General features: G+C 39.2%; 2 long non-coding RNA genes across 3 annotated transcripts in view; one reads left to right on the top strand and one right to left on the bottom strand.

Annotated features, from left to right (window-relative positions):
• Nucleotides 1–24397, top strand: part of LOC144375412 (uncharacterized) — a 28877-nt gene extending 4480 nt beyond the window's left edge. Inside the window, exons 2-3 of the long non-coding RNA XR_013435235.1 lie at nt 22798–22933; nt 24089–24397. This is a non-coding gene — a long non-coding RNA (uncharacterized LOC144375412). The remainder of the gene's footprint in view (nt 1–22797; nt 22934–24088) is intronic.
• Nucleotides 2008–23022, bottom strand: LOC144375411 (uncharacterized). 2 transcript variants are annotated; one of them, XR_013435234.1, is made up of 4 exons: nt 22948–23022; nt 21486–22635; nt 14201–14361; nt 2008–3493 (listed from the first exon to the last, which is right to left on the bottom strand). It is a non-coding gene; the product is annotated as an uncharacterized LOC144375411 (long non-coding RNA). The 2 variants fall into 2 exon arrangements; XR_013435233.1 differs by lacking the exon at nt 14201–14361.
• Nucleotides 24398–25009: the final 612 nt, after the last annotated feature.

Below are 25009 nucleotides of genomic sequence, written 5' to 3'. Positions count from 1 at the left end.
TCCACTGAGCAATGCCCTACAAGAGAGTAGATAGACACTTGAGCTGTTTCACCTTTGTCAGAGCAAGATAGGCTGAGATGGCCAGCATGAAAAAAGGTAAGAGGAGGGCAGCCAAATTTTTCATAAACTTTTTAAAGCTAGCAGGATAGTTTAAAAACAGCCCCAAGAGTCCTGGATGCAGGTGAAGTTTGCATTCACTGCCAAGCTCTTTTCCATGGGCTTCCACCAGAAGAGCAGGCTTGCATTATGGAAAAGTAAACTGAACACAACTGGGCTTAAAAATAACTCCTGTGTTCACAGGGAGAGAGAAAACAATGCAGAAAGAACCAGCTCATCTCTTCTGGAAAATACTATCAAACTTCTGCCTTAGGTCGGAATCATTTCCTCAGTTAATTAGTTTATCAATTCATGAATACTTTTTAAGATTGAGTCTTCGCTTCAGTGTGTGTTTTATCTGCAATAAATTTCTACATATATCTCATTATGCCTGAACAAAAGCACTTCCATCTTTGTGTTGGCTGTGAAGTTTTGCAAATGAATTTTAAAATTTTTGAGTTTAGAAAGGCCTTATTCAAGTTTGGGGACTTGAGCTATTGAGTGACTTTTAAGCAGTCTATCAGGTGTAAAGAAAACACTAAAGCTTCACAGATGAAATACTAAGTGGGATTATTCTATTGTTGATGGAATTATTCGAAGTTCAAAATCCTTTGTTCCTTAAGCCTGTTTGAATTCAAGAACTGAGAGCTAAAGAGTAAGGAGGACTTCCCCACTCCAAAGTTTTTCCTTGCTATATTCCAAAGCTATTTTTGTTTTTACTTACAAATACATTTTTATTATAGAATTTTGGAAAAGACAAAAAATTGAAATAAAATCCAAGTTCATCACTTTGGTATAATCACTATTAATGATTTAATGTATTTACATTGAGGCTTATTTCCTGTGAATTTATATATTTTCAACTTTGGTTTCACATATTACATGCTTTGTTGTACCTTCTCACATTTCTGAGCCTTTACATAAATCTGCACTCTATCTTCACCTTAGGTAATGTTCCAACTGCATTGTCTCCAATGGGAATACCTTAAACTTTTCATGGGAATCTGGTCCAATAGAACTCAAACCATTTCAAGCCCAAACAAAATCAGAATATCTAGTGGAGGCAATTATTAAATATTTTTATTTTAAAATTTATGCTTTAAGCCAGGAGTGGTGACACTTGCCTGTAATCCCAGCAGTTTGGGAGGCTGAGACAGGAGGATTTCAAGTTCAAGGTTGGCCTCAGCAACTTAGTGAAGCCCTAAGCAACATAATGAGATCCTGTCTCAAATTTTTTAAAAATATATTTTAAAAATATCTTTGTTAAAAAGAGCTGTGGATATGGCTCAGTGTTAAAGTACCCCTGAATTGAATCTTCAGTTTATATATATATATATATGCTTTAAACTTCTTCAAAATCCAAATAAGATAGAGCTTTATGCCAGAGTTTTACTTTGATATCTCTGAACATTCAGTCATAGACTAGAGATTATAACTTCAAAATATAAGCTATTTAAGAAAACATACTTAGAAATATGTATTTTTAGAACCGTTCAAAAAATAGGTCACTCTAAGTTCCAGACTATTCTGAGCACAATGATCTCAAGGATTCTACTGTAAAACATTTGAGAAAAGTAAAAACAGCTGTATTGGCAAAGAAGTCTATGCTTGAAGACCTACAATTTTAATTTTGTAAGTTTTAATTTTTTTTCAAATCTAACAGTCCAGAGAAAACATGGCCATTGGAATAGGAATAGGCTCTCTCTCTCCATTTTTTCCCCTGAGAATATTAAACAACATCCTCTAGATTCTTGGTTTCTTCAACATAAAATGGTGAGTTCTACTTGCATCATAGTGACAGTATCACCAGCTCATAACTATCAGTGTCTTCAGAATATTATTTGTCACCTTTTAATGCTTGTAGACAGCTATCAGCAGCCTGAAAGCCCATGAGCAAGTGACTGACCTTGATACAGAAGGCACTTCTGCTTTGTTTATTTATAAAAATGTGCAAAAAACAGATTCAACATTTGCATTGTATAACATCTTTTTTTCAAAAGAACAGCACAGTGTTCTTAAAAAGAGAGATAGATCATGTCCCAATAAATCATAAAGTCCTTTACATTTGTGTATAATGAGTTTCTGAAAGTACATTGGAAAGTCAAGTGCCTGAAAGTCAAACGGTAGAGATACAGAGGTTTCTGCTTCCAGAGAGCTCAAAAACATTATAAAATCCATAACTGTGATTAAAGACATAACTTTTTGCTTGAATTTACAATGTGTGCATGATAATTTAATTCACTAAAAACAATAAACATTAAAGGTAGGTAGCTAAAATAGATGTTTTGAAATAATTTTTTATTATTTCAACTGTCAGTTATCTCAGCTTGGGGAAGGAACTTATTTAAATCTGGGGAAAAGACTAACTGACAGCAATTCTATTTAATTAGTATCAGATGAGTTTTTTTAAAATTGTTCTCAAGAGAATTTTGGATGCCAAGTGTCTTCTCCTGTGAGAAGGGGTCCGTGAGAAGTTGTGCCTTTATGTCTAGTGCACATCTCCCCCAATTTGGTTGTTAATTCTCCATTTATACTTATATCCTCTATTGACATGCTTTGCCAATGATGATATTTCAGAATATCATCTGTGGTCCCTGGCTGGGTCTCTTCCTCTGCAACTAAACTCACAACTAAGCATTTGATGTCCATGAAACATCTGACTACTAACTACTTGCCTTTGACATACTTGTCTGGGTTATCACTAATATTAGCATTTTCCTTTTTTCTGCCCTCTGTTCACTTTTTCTAAGATGATAATGGCAAAATGTTATAGGTATTCAAATAATTGGAAAACAGTACTTGAATGCACACTGCCAACAATGGAATGTGGGAGTCAGACAGAATCACCAAAAAATAGCTTAACATTCCTTTGTTGGCTGGAGTATAAATGTCCTAATCAGCAGAGGTCAGGAGATCTGATATTTAATAGTGGGGAGGCCTCGAAAAATTCTGCAAAAGTCAAGGACTGCCTAACTCTCTTTGAGGAATAAGTACTGCTGATATCAAGATTAACCAAAAAAAATTGCAGAAATTCTTGCTTTAATTCATGGGGAAATACTTATATTAAGAAAATTATTTTTTTACAAAACTTTCCATAAAACTATACACTTGCACATTAAGTTGCAAGAAAAATTTGAGTGGAGTGAAAGTGGGAGAAGAGTAAAATATCTCCAACAGGACACGATATAAACCCCAAGTTTATAAATGCAGGTGTGGCTCCCAGTTGAGCTGCTCCCCAGTAGAGAGACTGGTCAGAGAGAACCCTCCAGAATTGGATGTGGCATGGGTGAAGCAAGCCTTGAATTCACTCTACCTCCTTTCTCATGGCTTCTCACACTGACAGGAGTACACAGTGTGTTCTCTGTGTGACAGGTGACCCATGGCCTCATTCCGAACCCTTTGAAAAAAACAGAACAAGGAAGATCTTACTTTGGGAAAGGAAAATATGGTCCCAGAAATGCAAGGTTTCCTTTAAAAAGGGAACTGGCTGTAATTAAAAAGAAAATCAGAAGTATATCACTTGGATTTAAAAACCCTTTGCTTAGCTAGGTACTTTGCTATAAATACCTTCTCTATGCTAATAACAACATGGGAAGATATAGATTATTTATAATCCATTAATTAAACAAAGATTTTATTTGGTGACCAATAAATTTTATGCAAAGTTCCAAAGTAAAAATAATTTTATTTTACTAGGTTCTGAATTGTGATGCCAGACATTTCTGGTGCCTTTTGGGTACCACCAGGGTAAGGACAAAGTAGAGAGAGTGAACAGGAAGGAAAAGAGAAGGTAGACTTTGGAATATAAGTCCCCCTCCATCTTTGCCATCCAGGTGAGGTGCCTGGACCCCAAATAAGAACAGTGACCCAGTGTTTGTTTTCCTCTTCTGTTGCTCCCCAACCCTCTAAAACCCTTCTCTTTGGGGTTGACCAGATGCTTTGAATAACTCCAGAACTTGTGTCTGTGATGTCATCTGGGGTCTCAGACCTCCTAGTTTGTCCCAGAATGGGAGAAAAATAAACTGATCGCTCCCAATGACCCAACAGGATTTCTTCTGAGATGGGTCTTCTGTGTTGGTATTGCTATGCTGATTTGGGGTGGGTTTCATTCTTCATGTTGGATAGAAGACAAGTTCTGGGTTCTGGCTACTCGCTGCCAGTATCGGATCCATAGGCTTGAGCTACCCATGTGAGTCCATGCATCAGATCTTGCCCACTTATGTTCTGACCACAGTGCTGCTTTCAGTCTATAGTACCCAAATAATAGGGTAGTCAACCTTTATGCTATGTCCCCTCTGTCATCAGCACCCAAGATCACCCCATAGACTCTGGAGACTAAATGCCCATAAGTGGCAGCACTACTCTGGAGGTGACCACACCTTTCTCCCCAAGGGCCTTTGAAACTATTGCCTGGCAGAGGCAACATGCCCTTCTAATTCAAGACCTCTCTTGTCCCCAACTGATAACAAGACTTCATGATCTCCAAGATCTCTTTTAAGCATGACAAGAGGTAAGATATTCCTTGCATTGGCTAATAGAACTACTCTGGTTTCTCTGCTCATGGGTCACTGATCACCATGTGGAAGTAGGGTTCAGCCAACACTAAAAGATCACATTCTAGGAACACAGTGATTGTGGTCTAAAGAGTTCAAGAGAATTTACACAATATGTGCTTTTCTGTGTTTACATTACACTATTCCAAACAATAAATTCAACATGTCCCAAAAGCAAATTATCATTCAGTTTTCTGAACTATCTGGTTAAGATTTGCATTTTGGATCATCATCATCAATGATGAGAATAACTGAGAACCAGTATACATGGGTACAATATCACAAATTTTGATGTAGCCAAAATTAAATGGATGGCATTACTGAACTGCAGAGTCAAATGGATCATGCTCTTTGAATGCAAACAGGTTTCTGAAAAAGAGGTCCTGGCATTGTGACTAATAACAGTATGGTTACCTTGTTCTCATGGTGGTAGGTATATGAAATTAGCCAAAAAGGGTACATCCTAGAAGAATAACACTAGAACTGAACAGAAAGAGAAAGTTCCCAGACATAATGAAGAATCATTAAAATACTAAAATTATTAAGTAGTACTTCTCTTCCCATTATTTTAAAATCTTATTAATATATCATTATACCTTCCATGGACCTATTAATTTTGTGGACATTTTAAGTCAAATTGCTGATATTAGGAGTACAAACAACAATAAGTGTTGGTGAGGATGTGGGGGAAAAGACACACTCATACACTGCTGGTGGGACTGCAAATTGGTGCAACCAATCTGGAAAGCAGGATGGAGATTCCTTAGAAAACTTGAAATAAAACCACCATTTAACTCAGCTATACCACTTCCTGGTCTATACCCAAAGGACTTAAAATCAGCATACTATAGTAACACAGCCACATCAATATTTATAGCAGCTCAATTCACAATAGCTAAACTGTGGAAGCAACTTACATGCCCTTCAATAGATGAATGGAGAAAGAAACTGTGGCATATATACACAGTGGAATATTACTCAGCATTAAAAGAGAATAAAATTATGGCACTTGCTGGTAAATGGATGGAGCTGGAGAATATCATGCTAAGCGAAGTAAGCCAATACCAAAAAACCAAAAGCTGAAGGTTTTCTCTGATAAGTGGATGCTGATCTATAATGGGGGAGGCATGTGAAAAATGGAGAACTTTGATTGGGAAAAGGGGAGGGAAAGGAGGGGAGGGTGTATGCAGGCAGGAAAGGTGGTAGAATGAGATAGACATCATTACCCTAGGTACCTGTATGACTGCACATATGGTGCGACGCTACATCGTGTACAACCACTGAAATGAAAAGTTGTGCTGCAATTGTGTACAATGAATCAAAATGCATTCTGATGTCATATATACCTCATTAAAATTTTTAAACTTGCTGATATTGATAGGGACTAGAGTAATCTATTTGCCTGGAAGAATAGCACTGATGCCAGTAGCTACCATCGACTTGGCTTGCTCCAGTTTTGCCCCATCCTTCCACCATCACTTATCAGCCTTGTCATCACAACCTGCCCTGGGGGCCATCAGGAATCATCTGTCATGTGAAACGTCCAGATTACTTCAGTCACCAGAAACAGCCTAGGAATCTCACATCATCACCATCATCCCAACTCTCATAAACAAGTTCATAAGCTTCTTGACAGCAGACACTGCTTGAGTTTGGTCACTGCTGTAACTCCAATGCCTAGAATATAGCCTGTTACACAGGTAAGTCCTGAAAAATACTTGTGAAAAACTTATTTTTATCGACATTCAATATAAACAGAAAAAATGCTTAAAAAATTTTATTACAGAGGCTATCTTTATCTAAAAAATGTAAAAATTTGGAAAAATATGCTTTACATAATTTTAAAAAGTAAAAACAAAGTGTAGTGAAGGAAATGATAAAAATTTATAAGCTATATTATCAATTACTTCAGAAATAAAGGAATTTTCAATTGAATCACAGGATATTGTTAATTTCATTAAATCATTAAATATATGTTATATCAGTATGTAATTATATATTATATCATATTTATATAATATTTATATAATATATATTTATGTAACATATAAATATTAATTATAAAATGTATAATTACATATAAGATATGAAATTACATGCAATATAAATATGTATAAATTATTCACATATATGAAAGAGTTAGGCAGCTCTTTCTTGCCCAGAGTCTATTCCTTTGGTTTTAAATTATATAAAAACCATACTGCAGCTTCTAGAATTTAATATAGCTCTTTATATTTGCACTCTCCCTGCAACACTTGTTTATAGTAAGCTTGAGCTAAATCAAGTTTTTCACAACTTTTTTTTGCAAGCCTCAACTCCAAATGCGATCAAAAGCTTGAAAAGACTCACCTCTACCCTTAACCACCAATGGTGCCACACTCGTGTAGTTCCTTGTCTCCCCAGATGGTCATTCTCTCATCTCCAACCCTTGGCATCTGCTTCCTCTACCTGGAGTTCTCTCCCCACTTCCCACCTCGGCTTGCTGTCCCTCTGCTCCTCATCCTTTACTTTTTCTTCAGGGCTGCCCTGGTGCCCCACACCTGAGTATATTTTCCTCCATGTGTGTCAAGACCCTTGTACTGCTCTTATCATAAGGCCCAGCACACTGCATTGCTCCTGCTGTCTTCCTCCGCCATAAGACTGTACCATGAGGGTAAAGTCTTCCCCAACTTCCCCACAGTTGTGAATTCTAGCCTTGCCCTCTACTTGACAGGTAAAATGTGAATGATAACAATGTGTTAAATGAAACCAACGGTGATTTTCCTCATCAGTGAAAGCGAAATCAAAACTGCATCAATCCACTTATAAGCCACAGGGTTGGTATGAAGATTAAACTGCTAAAAACCACATGGGGTCTGGTCTGTTCAGAGCCATGCAGTGTGGCGGCTGCATTTGTGGACAGTACATACTTTTAAAGTCATTTGCTTCATTTATTGTTTAATTTGAGGTGTGGAAATTGGGAGGCTGTGGAATGAACAGACTAAGGGTCATGAGGTTTGCCTTTTGCATTTCCTGAGTATTCTTTGGGAAAACAGGAACTTCTAAGTCAGTGTAAGCTGTTTCCTCTCCCTGGCTCAGGCTCTTGCAGGCCTGAGTTCTATGCCCTCTACCAACCAGCTGTGATTGTGCGGACACACATGTCCTGTGCTGCCCTTTTGAAGACTCAAGGCCTGAGTCATGCTGCCAGCTTTTTCTAGCTTTTTTTAAAATCTGATTCCAAGCATATTGGTGTAAGACAGCTTTGCTTATTTAACCAAAGACATCCTTAATGACATCATTAGATAATTCATTTGATAAGATACTGACTTTTATATTAGGGATGAACTTAATGTGAAATTTTGCCTTTGACTTTTAGTAATTTCTATTTTTGCTTTATAATGAAATAAGCCTTCTAAAACAAGAAACTGAAGTAGAACTGCCAATTGGGTGATCTCATCATTATTTGAAGGAAATTGCTTTTTAATCTCTGGATGTGTGAGACTAGGAAGGATTTCAGCTCAGGTTCTTAATGGCTCATCTCCATCTGGTGTCCAACTTATAAGAAAGGAGTTATTTTCTCCATATGAATTTGAGGTGCTGTGGGAGAGCACATGATGCCAAAACAATCAGGAGTTCTTAGTAACGTTGTTCAGCACGGCCTTCCTAAGTTGGGAGAAGCATCCCTCAGGCTGCACAACTGACTTATCGATTTAAGCTCTAGAACAAAGGTCTGTAGATTTCACTTTCATATGAGAGTGAGAGGAATCACAGCCCTTGGACCTAGAAGAGTGCAACTACAGTGGTAGCCACATATGAAACTCTTATTGGGAAGGGAGGATATCAGATTGGGGGTAACAAAACAGTGAATAGGGTACTAGTCTCCCTGGTCCCACACAGCACCACCTTGCATGCTAATAGACCTTAAGTCTATGGCTAAACTTCTTGATGGGGTATAAGTAACTTTAAGAACAAAGCCTACATTTTTTAGGTTTCTGGAGAACAGCAATCTATTTTCTTTTCTCCCCATTAGCCTTCAGGCACTTTCTGGGACCCACTGGGAGATCTTGTCTCCTAGGATCATGAGAATATTCTGGGAAAGCACAGATCCAAGGATTGCCCAGAACAATAATAGCAGATATTTAAACATGATACATACAAACTACTTTAAATATTTCCTGAGAGTCAAATGACTCTGTGAAGTGAGTATTCTATTTATTTATTTATTCATTCATTCATTCGTTCATTCTAATTAGGTATATATGACCGCAGAATGCATTTTGATTCATTGTACAATTGCAGCACAACTTTTCTTTTCTCTGGTTGTGCATGATGTAGTGTCACACCATATGTGCAGTCATACATGTACCTGGGGTTATGTTGATCATCTCATTCCACCACCTTTCCTGCTCCCATGCCCCCTCCCCTTCCCTCCCTCCCCTTTGCCCAAAGCTCCTCCATGTTTTACATGCCCTCCCATTGTGGATCAGCATGCACGTATCAGAGAGAACATTTGGCCTTTGGTTTTTGGGGGGATTGGCTTACTTTGTTTAGCATGATATTCTCCAACTCCATCCATTTACCTGCAAATGCCATAATTTTATTCTCTTTTAATGCTGAGTAATATTCCATTGAGTATATATGCCATAGTTTCTTTATCCATTCATTTATTGAAGGGCATGTAGGTTGCTTCCATAGTTCAGCTATTATGAATTGAGCTGCTATAAACATTGATGTGGCTGTGTTACTATAGTGTGTTGATCTTAAGTCCTTTGGATATAGACCAAGGAGTGGGATAGCTGGGTCAAACGACAATTCCATTTCAAGTTTTCTAAAGAATCTCCATCCTGCTTTCCAGATTGGTTGCACCAATTTGCAGTCCCACCAGCAAAATATGAGTGTGTCTTTTTTTGTGTGTGGCAAAATTTGCTCCCCAAATGTAGTCTCTCTGTTCACCTCATTGTTTCTTTTGATGAAAAGAAGCTTTCTAGTTTGAATTCATCCCATTAATTGATTCTTGATTTTATTTCTTGCACTTTAGGAGTCTTGTTAAGGAAGTCAGAACCTAATGCAACGTGATGAAGATTTGAGCCTACTTTTTCCTCTATTACATACAGCATTTCTGGAGTAGTTCTTAGATCCTTGATCCACTTTGAGTTGAGTTTTGTGCATGGTGAGAAATAGGGGTTTAGTTTCATTTTGCTGCATATGGATTTTCCCATTTACCCAGCACCATTTGTTGAAGAGGCTATCTTTTCTCCGCTGCATGTTTTTGGCACCTTTGTCTAGTATGAGATAACTGTATTTATATGGGTTTGTCTCTGTGTCTTTTATTCTTTACCATTGGTCTACATGCCTATTTTGGTGCCAATACCATGCTGCTTTTGTTACTATAGCTTTGTAGTATAGTTTAGAGTCTGGCTTTGTGATACTTCCTGTTTCACTCTTGCTATGGATTGCTTTGGCTACTCTGGGTCTCTTATTTTTCCAAATGAATTTCATCATTGCCTTTTCTATTTCTATAAGGAATGACATTGGGATTTTAATTGGAATTGCATTGAATCTGTATAGTGCTTTGGGTAGTATGGCCATTTTAACAATATTAATTTTGCCCATCCAAGTGTATGGGAGATCTTTCCATCTTCTAAGGTGTTCTTCAATTTCTTTCTTTAGTGTTCTGCAGTTTTTATTGTAGAGAATTTTCACCTGTTTTGTTAAGTTGATTCCCAAGTATTTTTTTAAGGCTATTGTGAATGGAGTGATTTTTCTAATTTCTCTTTCAGAGGATTCATCAGTGATTTATAGAAATGCATTTCATTTATAAATTTATTGATTTTATATCCTGCTACTATGCTGAATTCATTTATTAATTCTAGTTGTTTTCTGGTGGAGTGTTTTGGTACCTGTAAGTATAAAATCATGGCATCAGCAAATAATGATAGTTTGAGTTCTTCTTTTCCTATTCGTATCCCTTTAATTTCTTTCATCTGTCTAATTTCTTTGACTAGATTATAAGGACTATGCTGAAAAGAAGTGGTGAAAGAGGACATCCTTGTCTTATTCCCAGTTTTTAGAGGGAATGCTTCCAATTTTTCCCCATTCAGAATGATGTTGGCCTTGGGTTTAGCATGGATATCTTTTACAATGTTGAGATATGTTCCTACTATCCCTAGTTATTCTAGTATTTTGAACATGAAAGGGTGCTGTATTTTGTCAAATGCTTTCTCTGCATCAATTGATATAATTATATGATTCTTATCTTTAAGTCTATTGATGTGATGAATTATATTTATTGATTTCTATATGTTGAACCAACCTTGCATCCCAAGAATGAACCCCCCTTGATCATGGTGTACTATTTTTTAATATGATTTTGTATGTAAATTTGTCAGAATTTTTGTATCAATGTTCATCAGAGATATTGGTCTGAAATTTTCTTTCCTTGATATGTCTCTGACTGGTTTTGGTATCAGGATAATACTAACTTTATAGAATGAGTTTGGAAGAGTTTCTTCCTTTTCTATTTCATGGAATAATTTAAGGAGTATTGGTATTAATTCTTGGTAGGTTTTGTAGAACTCAGCTGTGAATCCATGTGGTCCCAGGCTTTTCTTGGTTGTTAGGCTTTTGATAGCATCTTCTATTTCCTTTGAAATTGATCTGTTTTTGAATATGTCCTCTTGACTCAGTTTGGGTTGATCATATGCCTCTAGAAATTTGTCAGTGTCTTTGAGGTTTTCTATTTTACTGGAGTCCAATTTTTCAAAATAGTTTCTAATTGTATTCTGTATTTGAATAGTGTCTGTCCTGATATTTTCATTTTCATCATGAATTTTAGTAATTTGAATTTTCTCTCTTCTTTTTGTTAGAGTGGCTAAGGGTTTGTCAATTTTATTTACTTTTCATAAACCAGCCTTTTGTCAATTTGTTAAATTGTTTCTTTTGTTCCGATTTCATTGATTTTGGCCCTGATTTTAATTATTTCCTGTCTTTCACTACTTTTGGTGTTCGTTTTTTCTTCTTTTTCTAAGGCTTTGAGCTGTAATGTCAGGTTGTTTATTTGTTGACTTTTTATTCTTTTAAGAAATGAGCTTAATACAATATACTTATCTCTTAGCACTGCCTTTAGAGTGCCCAGAGATTCTGATAAGTTGTAACAGAGTTCTCATTTACCTCTAAGAGTTTTTTTTTAAATCTCTTCCCTAATGTCTTCTGTTATCCATATGTCATTCCATAGCATATTATTTAGTCTCCAGGTGTTGGAGTAGCTTCTATTTTTTATTTTATCATTGATTTCTAATTTCATTCCTTTATGATCAGATAGAACACAGGGTAGTATCTCTATTCTTTTGTACTTGCTAAGATTTGCTTTGTGGCATAACACATGATCTATTTTAGAGAAGGATTCATGTGCAGCTGAGAAGAATGTCATTCACTCATTGATGGATGGAATATTCTATATATGTCTGTTACCTCTAAATTATTGATTGTATTATTGAGTTCTATAGTTTCTTTGTTTAGTTTTTTGTCTGGAAAATCTATCCAGTGGTGAGAGAGGGGCTTTAAAGTTACCCAGTATTATTGTGCTATGGTCTATTTGGTTCTTATATTTGAGAAGGGTTTGTTTGACATACGTAGTTGCCCATCGTTTGGGGCATAGATGTTTATAATTGATATGTCTTATTGATATATGAATCCCTTAAGCAGTATGAAATGTCTTTCTTTATCCCTTTTCACTAGCTTTGGTTTGAAGTCCACTTTATCTGATATGAGGATGGAAACCCCTGCTTGTTTACATGGTGCATGTGAGTGGTACATTTTTTTCTCACCCTTTTACCTTCAGTTTGTGAGTCTCTTGAAGGCAGCATATCATTGGGTCTTTTCTTTCAATCAGTCAGTCTATGTCTTCTAATTGATGAGTATAGACCATTCACATTCAGGGTTATTATTAAAATACGATTTGTGTTTCTGGATATTTTGGATTATTTTTTGGTTTTTAACTTGACTTGTTTTCACCTTTCATTGGACTTTCCTTTGGTGTAATTTCTGCCTTTGCTGATTTTTATTGTTGTTTTTAATTTCCTCCTCCTGAAATATTTTGCTAAGAATGCTCTGTAGTGCAGGCTTTCTTGCTATAAAATCTTTTAACTTTTGTTTATCATGAAAGGTTTTTATTTCATCATCAAATCTGAAGCTTAATTTTGCTGAATATAAGTTTCTTGGTTGGCATCCATTTTCTTTCAGAGCTTGGTATATATTGTTCCAGGATCTCCTGGCTTTGAGTATCTGGGTTGAAAAATCTGCTGAGATCCAAATAGATCTCCCCTTAAATTTAATCTGATTACTCTCTCTTGTGGCCTTTAAGATTCTATCCTTATTCTGTATGTTAGGCGTGCTTTGGAATAGATCTGTTGTAATTTTGTATATATGATATCCTGTAAGCTTCTTGTATTTGATTTTCCAATTCATTCTTCATGTTTGGGAATTTTTCTGATACAGTTTCATTGAAGAAATTTTGCATTCCTTTGGTTTGAATCTCTGTGCCTTCCTCTAACCCAATAAATCTTAGATTTGGTCTTTTGATGCTATAACATAATTCTTGGATATTCTGTTCATGGTTTCTTACCATCTTCACTGTGTAGTCAACTTTATTTTCCAGATTGTATATTTTGTTTTTATTATCTAACATTCTGTCTTCCAAATGATCTAGTCTATTGGTGCTGCTTTCTATTGAGGTTTTCATTTGGTTTATTGTTTCCTTCATTTCAAGGATTTCTGATTTTTTTTCCAGAATCTCTCTTTCTTGAAGTAATCTTTTGCTACCTGTATTTGCTCCCTTATCTTTTTGTTGGTGTGATCAATTTTTTGCCTGTATTTGTTCTCTTATGTCATTCTTTAATTCACAGACCATTTTAATGAAGTACATTCTAAACTCCTTCTCTGACATTTCATCAACTGTACTGTCAATGGATTCTATTATTTTAGTATTTTGGTTTGTTTGGGGCACTTTCTTTCCTTGTTTTTTCATGTTGTCTATGTGTCTTTCTTTCTTACATGTGGATTATTACAATTTCTACCTTATAATCTTGTAGTGTCCCTGCAGATTACCTGTACCTTACCTTGGTATTGGGCTTCTGATCCCTGGCCATTGTCCCAAGATGGAAGCTACTGCAACCAAAGGTGGTGGTGGCAATAGTGGAGGTAACTCAAGATAGAAGTGGAAGTGCCCCAAGATGAATGCAACCACTTTCAGAGATGGGGCTGAAGGAGTGGGCCTTACAATGTCTTTGGGCTGCCTATTTGCTGATGCAGCTGCCTCTAGGCCCTGTCTGTTGTCCCAAGGTGGAGGCTACTAGGTGTGGAGGGCTATGGCAATGGCTGCAGTGTCCCAAGATGGAGGCAGGCTGGGGGAGCAGTGCGTTGGTAAATGGGGCACCCCAGTGTTGTCCTCTGCTCTGTGTGGGGGCAGTCCTAGACCTGGGCTGTCACACAGGTAAGTAGGGGCAGTCCTGGGACTGACCTGGGCCTGGGCTCCAGTGTGGGTCAGCAGGTAGGGGGCCAGTCCTGGGCCTTACCTAGACTTGAGCTCCTGGGTGGGTCAGTGGGGGCACTCCGGGGCCTGACATAGGCCTGAGCTCAAAAACACAAGGATCTGCCAGGTGTCCTGAGCCTGGGCCTGGCCTCTGGCATGGGTTGGCAGAAGTAGTCCTAGGCCTGACCTGGGCCTGGGCTCCGGCTGAAGTAGGTATTTTATGAGAAAATAAAAAGGTTTAAGATGAGAAAACCAAGGTTTAAGGTTAAGGTAGCACATTTGCAACCTGCCTAAGAGCACCTTGCTTTTGTGGGGGGGGGGGCAAAATTTGAAGCCAGTAAACTTCCTACTCTATTCTTTTAACCAAGACACAGTACTCTCTCTCTCCACAAATCTTACCTTACCAAGCCTATTTGCATCCACCCAAAAACCCTACTGCAGAATGCCAACTAATATATAGAGAATGTAATGGGAAGTTGAGATGCCCCACTTCAGGACCTGTTCAGCAGGTCCCAAACATTTGCCATGTCAGCTCTCTAGCCCTCAAATGCCTCCAAATACTCTTGTAGATTCCTGTATTACTAGTCTCAGGAAATATGTATTTATCTTCAGCAGATTCTCCAAACTTCTCTGGAAACATACATGTGCCCATTAAATAAAATAGGCAAAGAAACAAAATGAGTTTGGGCTCAATGCTGTGTCAAAATACGCCATTAGTTTTCTGGCCAGGATTAAACATTTAACTTCCAATGTATCCAGAGGACATTAGTGGGGTTCCAGATCAGGATGATAGAGTGAAGGGACTTCTCCTCCTTCCAAGAAAGACTGCAGACACTTGAAGAGAACCATCTGCAGCACAAGAATACCTTTCAGATACATTAAGAGAAAAAAGAAAGGAGGAGTGTCAGGAAAGTCCAGGGTCTAGGTCAGCACCAGGAAAGCAGAGTGACCAGCAGAGTGTCCTGGACAGCCTGGGGAGAGTAAAGACCAATTTCAGGGAAGGAGAACTGAGAACCCTGAGGATAATTTCCACCTGCTTCAGATTTTTTCCTGGACCTGGCTTTAAAGATGGTCAGAAGATGTTTATGGGGCAGAGAGAATGTTAAAGTACCATGGGGTGATTACACATCTTTGGTTTTTTTTAAAGGATGCTCTTGATTTGTAAAATTTTACCCAGACTCCAGAAATCTACAAAATGGTCCCCAAATTCCAATATTTCAGCATCGAAATGATATCTCCCAAACTTCCTCTCACATCTGGAAGCAGCACAGAGCCCTCTGTGGGCAGCATGAACTGACAGTTAGCTTTGAAAATATGATTCTTATAAAAATGCATAATTGCCGTCAACTCATTTATCTAACACACAAAGATGAGGAGTCTTCGTGTATGAGGCTACCCCTCTTGCCGAGGACACAGGGCGAACAGGGCCCAGGACCCATAAATTAGTACATATGACCACAGCCTCTAACTGAAGTTCCAGTGCTCAACATTGGAAAAGGCATCTGCAGTCACCATTCCCATGTCATCCTCAGGAAGCTCTTTGAGCTCCTTTTCCCCTAAGACATCAAACCTGCATTTGGGTAACCAGACGAAAAAGCATAGCTCCACAGTGACACTTGCCAATTTTGACTATCAGATGCTATAATCAGAGGACTTGCTCAGAGTCAAGTCCCTGGAAAGATCTGAGTGGGAAGCAAAGACCAGAGTGGAGGAATGTCAACCTGCTGCGTGGTGGTAGCACATTTGCTCAGGGAGGGAACACAGAGGGAGACACTAGAAGCATCCCAAGTAAACAAACCACTCACTGTTGGAAAACTGCAGTCTAGGAAAACATAAGGGGCTGCACCCGCTTTGTGGCAAAGTTAAGATGTTTGTCTCTGATATTCTCTATCCTATACTTTACTGATTATAGCACTAATAATATCTTTTATTTCCTCTGCCCAGACACTCATTCTCATCTTCTTTGCAGTACCATCTTGTTCTCTGAGTGCATATCACTGCTCTTAGAACCCTTTCTTCCAACCAACACAGGGCCCTGCAAGCCTTTGCCCTTCGTCATTCTAGGTCCCACACAGGTGTTGGATAAACCTTACTAAAAATAACCCACTTGTTGGCTGACTCATTGTGCCCCACTAGCATAAATATAGTAGGTCCTGGCCTCCCTGTTTGAAGATCTTCTCTCCTCTAGTGTATTTGGGGATGGGGTTATCTCATGACAGATGCTTCATTGGCCTGAAATCCCAGTTGTGCCTCCAACATTCACTCCACCCATATCTTTAACCTCAGCTCCCACTAAGACCCCATTCCCCTTGCTGCCAGTCCCCTCCTGGAGCTGTCACGTGAACTGATGTTGGGATAATCCTGGTCTTTAATTCCCCCAACAGCATTGCTAAACCCAAGCTTTAGTGACTAATAAAAATTTAATAAAGACTTAGAAACAACAGAGACAGGAATTATAACTTGGAAAGTTTAAACTGGTACTGGAAATGAGGAATGGTGAAGCTCACAGTCAAACCTTTCCATGTACACCCTCGACTGGGCCCCACCTAGCCAGATCACAGCCCCTTCACCTGTCCTGAACTCTGCATTTCCTCTACCAAACAGAGGGAGAGAAAGAGGCCTCTGGTTCTCCTTCTTCCCATGTAGTCCTACCCTGTAAGCCCTGTCTCAATGTTCCCCAATCCTCTCTGTGTCTTTCCCCCACTCGGATGTCCTAGCATGATTAATAATTGAATGTCCTCACCATTCAGGGAGGGTTGGTCTTACCTTAGATCTCACCTTAGATACTTAAAAGGCAATTAAGTAGACAGCAGTCCATTTCCAAAGTCTAGATTAGGAAATCTAGAGTATTGCAAAGACTAGGCTCCAAGCAAACCTACCCAGATGGGCTTTGAGCCACCAACCCAGACCCCTGGTGATCATTCACGAGCTTAAGTGAGGACAGGTCTCCAATACCCTCACACCCAGGAACTACCAGCCTCCCCTCCCACAAGAACATCCACATATTTTCTAAGAACAAGAAACAATTTTCATACTTTGCAGAATAAACCTTCCTTAAAAATGAAGCATTTCCCTAGAAAATAATTTACAAAGCTGCCACACCATCCATGATGAAAACAGCTTGTTATGTGATTATATCCGACACCAGAACCCCTTGGAAAGGCAGGATCTAAATTTCTGTGTTCAGGAATATTTGCTTTTTCTTTAATAACCAAATAGCCATTGTAGTATTTTCCCAGAACAACAACAAAAAATTTGCCTTCAGAGGAAAATATTTGTCACCTTGGCGATAATACATCAAACAAGGAAGGATTTCAAAGTCCAGGTCTTTTTTATTTTTATTTTTTTTCCTCCAAGATTTCAAAGATCCCAAGACAAATTCTTTGTTAGGGATCAAGATCAAAGAGTTATGTCTTTCCTTTCCCCCAGGAGTCCCTGCAAGAAGGATTTTATCCTGAGCATATGGTCTGAAGTGGGCAGTCTTTGTTGGGTTTTTGCAGCAGGATTACAGAGATCAGTGTTGGAGGAGGCAAGGGGAACTCTCAGAAAGGTCTCTCGCACAGGCATTCTGGTAACAGTATGGCCTTGGCATGAAGGCAGGTACTATTATATTACTTAAGGCAGAGGCTACCACCCTGAGAGCTCTGAAAAAGTCTCACCCCTTCCAGTCCCCACTTTCTTCTCCATCAGTCCTTAAAGCTGCTACTTCAGAGCAGAAGAGATCCATGACAGTGTGACTGTGTCCATGTTATCACTTTTACCTTCATAGATTCATATAAGGCAGGAAACATGCCCTATAACTCTCTGCAGAACATATACAGAGACCTAGAATGTTAAACCCAGAAAGGACCTTAGAGTGTCTCTGATTCAACCTTGTCATTCATTCAAGTAAATAAAATAAAGGTCTAAAGTGTGTGCAATGGTGCGCACCTATAATCCAAACAACTCAGGCAGCTGAGTCAGGAGAATTCAAGGCCAGTATCAGCAAATTAGCAAAATCCTGTCTCAAAATAAAAAATAAAAAGGAATGAGGTTGTAGCTCAATTGTAAAGGGCCTCTGGGTTCAGTCCTCAGTATCAAAAAAAAAAAAAAAAAAAGAGGTCCAGAAGTAAATTTGCATTGCTCAAGTAGCATAGCTGGTTTTCTCAGAGCTGAGATGTACCAATGAGGCTCCTGTGCCCTATCAGTGATCCATTCCCTATAACAAGACAATATGATAGAAGATCAAGAGGAAGTCCTATAGACTTTATCATTCAGAAAGTAGTTCCTAAATGATGCCTATACTTCAGGCCCTGTACTAGGTGTTTAGAACCTTAAAACATAGTTCTGCCTTGAAAGAGCTAACAGTCTAGCCTTTGAAAAAAGAAGACGATGACTTAATAATAAAGGGCTCTGACAAGACATCTGAGTACTTAAGGGACACCAAGGAGAGGTACCTTCCCAAGTTGAAAACTGTTCTTTCTAAACCTGATCCAGATATCCTTCTTGAAGGAAGGAGTCTCTTGCTTTAGGATATATTGCCTGCTGGTTCTGGTAAGATGGAAGAAAGTGTTCTGGGAGTTGGGGAATGGGGCCCTCTACTCTGACTCCCTGGAGTGTTGCATTAGCAGGCATCCCAGCAGCTACAGAGAGAGGGCTAGGTGTGCCAAAGCCTGGTGACCCACACCCAGGCACTGTGCCCAGCCTAAGGATAAGCCTGCAGATCTCCCCGTCTGCAAAGAACCTGTTTGTGCAGCTCTGGTGGGGCAGCATCTCATATTAGCAGCAGCCATCCAGTGCTTAGTAAGGTGACATTGCATTTTCAAAGCCCAGCCTTGGCACCAGGACTCAGGCAAGTGAGGACAACCTGAGCGTCTGTGCAGAGGGAGGGCCCCTGAGTTACACCCTTTAGTGAGGCAAGTGGAGACACAGGAAACTGAGCAGTGGAGGCACAGAGAAAGACACAGGCCAGACCACAAGCCAGGTGCACCCTACAGAAGGGACTCTACCCAATCCTCATACCTGGTCAGCCAATCTCAAAACCATTTGGCCTCCTAAAGAACTTTTCATCTCTGAAAGCAATTGCTCAGAGAGAGACCCTGGGTGCCTACTGAGATGGGTTCTGAGAATGAGGGACAAGTGGGGGAAGAGGATTCAAGAAGCATATTACAGTGACATTAAGAATGTGGGGTTAGGACACAGACTCTGGAGCCAGATTGCCTGTCTCTACTTAGTGCCCCTCTGACTTTGTGCAAGATGATGAGTATCTGGGTTATAGTCTCCTCATGCACAAGGTGGCAATAATAGAGGCAGCCAACTTGGTGTGGATAAATGCCTGTGGAGTACACAGTCCATAATAAGTATTTATTAATGTTAGATGTTATTATACCATAAGACATAGCACTTGGTTCCCAAATTCCTTACAATCTAATAAAAGAGGTGAAAAGTAATCACACATGAAACAATAGCAAAGCATAAGACAATGTGCAACTTGGTTCCAAACTGTGTGGTTCAAACTCTTTAAGATCAGTGATAATTAACACAGACTCTATCTTCTATCATCTCTGGATAAAGCCCACCTGTAAAAATGGAGATGGTGCAGAGCTTTTGTAGGAGAGTGGATTTAAGAGTCAATTGCCCAGGGTTTGAATTTTGTCTCCACCAGTGACCAGCTATGGGATCTTGAGGAAAAATGCTGCAATGGTTAATTTAATGTGTCATTTTGACTGGGCAATGGGATGCACTGATATTTGGTCAAACATTAGTCTGGGTGTTTTAGGATGAGACTAACACTTAAACTTGTAAACAGCATAAAGAAGATTGCCCTCCCTGATACGGGTAAGTCATATCTAATTCAGATGAAGGCCACACTGGCATAAAAGGGTTGATTAAAGGAGAATTCATGCTCTCTGCCTATGTGCTATAATATTGACTTTTTTTCGGGGGAGGGGACCGTCAGACTCAAATTAAAACATCAGTTCTCTGAGACTTCCAGCCTTCAGACTCACACTACACTGTCAGTTCTTCTGGTTCTCAGGCTTACCAGAATTTCCATTAAACCATGGGCTGTCCTGAGTCTCCCGATTGCAAACTCACCCTGTAGATCTTGGGACTTGCCAGACTCCATAACCACGTGAACCAAATCCTTATAATAAACCTCTTTTTATATATGTATAAACACACAAATACACATAAACACACACACAAAAAAAATTTATTCTGTTTCTCTGAAGAACCCTAATGTGGAAACTGGAAGCTAGAATTCATTTATTTATTCATTGTTTTTGTTTTGTTTTGTTTTTGTTTTGGCAGGGGGAGCATGCTGGGGAATGAACTCATAGCCTCATGCATACTAGGCAAGCACTCTACCACTAAGCTATACCCCAGCCCTGGGCACTACCATTTCTAAGCCTCAACTTTTTTCACCTGTAAAATCAGGGTTAATAGTATTTACTATAGAATTACTGCAAATTCAGTGAATTCCTGCAGATGAGCGCTTGACACATTAGCGTGTTCAAAAATGTTCATAATCACCCCGTAGCCAAAGATCACTACAGACACTCGGAGAGTTGAACAAGTTGGATTCGTGACTCACTGCACTGAAGGAAAATGCACATCATGGTGGGCCATCTCAGGTATTAGAAAAGACTGATTATAGGATTGAGGTTTGTGTTGAGTATTTTGAAGAGGATTTAAGAAAGTGAGACTTTGCTTTGGATTAAATTTTGTCGAAACTGGGACAACTCTGTGTTTCCTTCTCTTTCCTGGGTTGAATTGTTGCTCTCAAAAAAGATGTACAGGGCTGGGGTGGTGGCTCTGTGGTACAGCACTTGCCTGGCATGCATGAGGCACTGGGTTCAATCCTCAGCATCACATAAGAATAAAATAAAGGTATTGTGTCCACCTATAATCAAAAAATATATGTTAAAAAAAGATGTTCAAGCCCTAAACCCCAATATGATATTTGGGGAAAGGGTCTTTGTAAATATAAGTAAATGAAGGATCTTGAAATAAGTTTGTCCTGAGTTAAACAGGTGGACCCTAAATCCATTGACAATGCCCTTATAAGAGAAGACACAGAGACAAAACAGAGGAGCAGAGGAGACAGTGATGTGAAGAGAGAAGCAAAGAGTGGAGTGATTGGTCTATAAGACAAGGATTCTAGTAGCCAACAGAAGCTGGGAGACAAGCTCAGAGCAGAATCTCCCTCAGAGCCTCCTATTGACACATGAATTTTAGAATTCTGGTCCCCCAGAACTATGAGAAAATTATTATCTGTAAAATGCCCTAGTTTGTGATGCTATGTTATAGTAACCCAACTGTACTTACAGCATCTCCACAGCCCTTACCTGGAGGGAGAGCAAGCTGGGCGAGGCTGAAGCCATCAGTCCTACTAGCCAGGATGAAGCAATGCTTGGTATTCTGTGGCTTGGATATTGTTCATATTTTATCAGTGTTCAGAAGTGATTATGACATAGTCTTGCTTCTCTTTTGATCCATCATGGTCACAGAGTGGCCTTGCCTCATGTTGATGCAGGAAATTGTTCAACAGAAGAACACCAAGGTCCAGCCAGAAATGCCAGGCCAGCTCCGGATGTCAAGGGCTGCCTTCTCCCGCAGGAGCTTCTAAGAGAAGTCAACTAAAGCCCTCTAGCACACACAGATTGCCTTCTGGGGGTGGTGAGAAATGGTTAATCTTCCATTTTCACCTTTTTTTCCCCTCTACTTATTAAGAAGTTGTTATTGTCAATCAGATTTTTTAAATGTATGTTTTCTTCATCCCAAGAAACACATCAGGATTTGGTTCAGAGCACACAGGCAACACATTTATCTTGTGACAAATGAATTAAAAACGCTCAGTTCTTAAGCGTGGAGGGTTTTCATCACTCTGGGAGTTGTCAAAGGAGCGATGGCAGAGCGTGTCTCAGACACAAGCCAGTTGTTGATACAGATCCAAGAGACCTATGGCATGTGACAATTCTGTGGGGGCAGCCAGCTGGAGCTGGACAGCTCTGTCTGCCTTGCAGAGCTGTTGTAGAGATGATGAGCTGTGGTAAAGGCGCACACTGCCTCGTCATGACAAAGTGCTAGAGTGAGGAAAAACCTATTTTCCTTACTGTATTGCATCCTTGCTGAGGCTCACACATGTCTCCCCAGGTGATGTGGCAACTTCACCTAGGTTTTCAGACGTTTTCCACACTACATTTTCCTTGTGGGCTAATGAAGCGTTGGAGAAATGATGCCCAACACTGGCATCTTGCTCTTACTTCTTAGTTTGGGTTTTTCAAATCGAGATCAGTTCAGGTGTTCAGGGTCTTCCCTTTGCTCTTCAAATCTGCACGAACCCCCTCAAAGGTAACTCACAGCCTCACGCTAGTTCCTGTAATCTATCCAAAAGCTTGTAATGCCTTGCTTTCCCAATGCCAAGGGTGATTCATTGTCCTCTAGTACACAAGGAATAATTTGTTATTTCTTATTCTTAATGATTGTATCAGGACACTATAAAAGAAAACACAACTAAGAGTAGCTTACAAGGAGAAAAAATGTATTCTTTCACAAAACAAGATGACCAGTTAGGAGAGTTCCAAGGTAGGTCGATTCAGCATCTCGATAATGCAGTGGAAGCTGCAGGCTGTTTTCTCTCTCTGCTCTATTTACCAGGCTGATTTTTCCCCTTGGACTGACTCCCTTCCCTCCAAGGTGATAGCTCCAAGGCTCACACCCTTGCTACCAGAAGTCAACCAAATGACAAAAGATAAGAATGAAGAATACCCTCCCCTTGGGTACCCACTTAAAAGTAAGAATACTTACCCCAAAAGTCCAGAGATAACTTCCTATGGGTGTCATGGGCAGGATTATGTTGCTTATCCATTCCTGAACCTAACACTGACAAAAGAGATGGAGTTTGGATTGTTGACCTGTTAAAATTCACTTCCCTATCCTAAATAATGGTCTGCCCTCCCCATAAAGGAATGATTATCAGACACTTTTAAAAATGTAGGATCCATTAACAAAGAATTAAGCTGGGGGATGATTTCTAACAAGAGACAGAACTCACCATACCCAGATATTTCCACACTCAGGTCCCATAGTGCAGTCCACATGCCACTGAGTATGTGATGTAGGGTCCCTTTGTGGTGTTATAAGCTTCCAAGTCAACTCACAAACACTTTGAGATTTTACTTGGCAAATGCTACCAAAATCAACACAAAGGAGGCCATCTATAAGATAAAATAAGAAAACAATATTTGCTTTTAATACAGGCTATAGAATGAGTTTCTGCATGAAATATAAGTAAGGCCTAAAGAACTCATGATTATTTGAATTGTGCTTCCCTGAGAATCTAACATAGAATGCTGTAGCATTTTAACTTTGTTCTATAAAATGCATCATAATGCATGTGCTTGTTATAAGTGATACTTGATTGAAATCTTATTTTCCTAAGCTTGAGATAAATACAGTTTTGGAGGAGAATAAAATAGGACACAATGTGGTTTCTCCACCCGCAAGAAGTAGAAAGATTCCGAGAACTGATTCCATTAGGTGTAGGAAGCTGAGAGATGATAAGCATTAGTTGTGTCTTTCAAGATGCTGAAGGGTTTTATTTGTTTTGATAATGATCTGGAGCCTCTTTATCTGTGCCAGGCCTTCCCTGAAATTGCTAGCATCTGTCTGTGAGATTCTTTTGAATCCTGAGTAAGTACATGCTTCCTCTTGTTGAAGGCTGGCTTTTCCAAAGGGTGCTGAGTATACTCAGTAGACTGAAGTATTTGCTCCAGTGTTCTTATCACCCAAAGCCCTTTCCACACTTACACAAAGTGCCCTATACCACTGCACCAGGTGCTTAGAAGCATTATGTGTATAAGGGTCCTTATCCTCTGCAAAGCCTTAACACCAACTGAGAATAACCAGTTGAAGTGAGTCCACCCAGTTCTTCACTTTCTGCCTGCAGATGCTGTCCGCAGAGACTCCTGGAAACAGTGAAGAGATGTTGCAATGGGTACATATCAGCAAACGAGATGGCAAATCACGGACAGTGTCATATGGATTGATATTTTGCCCAGAAACCTGATCCACAAGACTTTTTCCCTTGTGAAGCCAACTTGACCCCTCAATGAAATGTGGGAAGGGAACAGCTTTCATTTCTTTTTTTATTTGTAGTTTTGGATCTCTAGATTTAATTTGATTCATTTTTGTAAACAGCAGAAATGTGGGGGGAGAGATTTCTTAAAGTCGGTAAAACTAAAGTTAATTCTGTGCATGTCTTTCATACCAGACTCTAAGTTCAAAAAAGGTGCCATGTCCAAAACACTTTGTATTCCCTTCTCTGAACTATTACACTTCCTAACACCTAGGAGAGACTTAATAATATCTGCAAAATGAATGAACATAAATAAGACCAATAACATCAGCCATGTCCACAAAGGTGAAACAATCATAGGCAATAAGTTATTAAGAAAGACTGCCCATAAAACAGCATTTCCCATATTTTAAGGAAGATCATTTCATGAATTACTCTTAGAAGAATTCTGTGATGAAATTAAGTAGGGCCACAAGGCAATCCGTAGTCCTAGTAAGTAAATGTATCAAAGAGATGCTAAAATGACCTGCTGCTAATAAACATGGAACTTCTCAAAGCTACTTGAACACAGGAACCTCTGTTGTTGAATACTAGTAACATCTAGAGAACATGCTTTGCAGAACACAGTGTAAGAAAATGCATTTGAAATATGTGGTCCCATCCAGCGCACAGAGAGCTTGGGCATCATCACTTGAGTACTTGCGGCAACTACAGAAAAGCCAAACAAACCCATCATCAACAAATTTTAGATGCAACAGAGAATTGCAGCCACAGGCAAACACTGCTCCCCAA

Source organism: Ictidomys tridecemlineatus, chromosome 2 (genome assembly GCF_052094955.1).
Source record: "Ictidomys tridecemlineatus isolate mIctTri1 chromosome 2, mIctTri1.hap1, whole genome shotgun sequence".
Taxonomy (NCBI): Eukaryota; Metazoa; Chordata; class Mammalia; order Rodentia; family Sciuridae; genus Ictidomys; species Ictidomys tridecemlineatus.
Note: the sequence above shows the minus strand (reverse complement) of the source record. Positions and strands in the feature narration are given on the sequence as shown.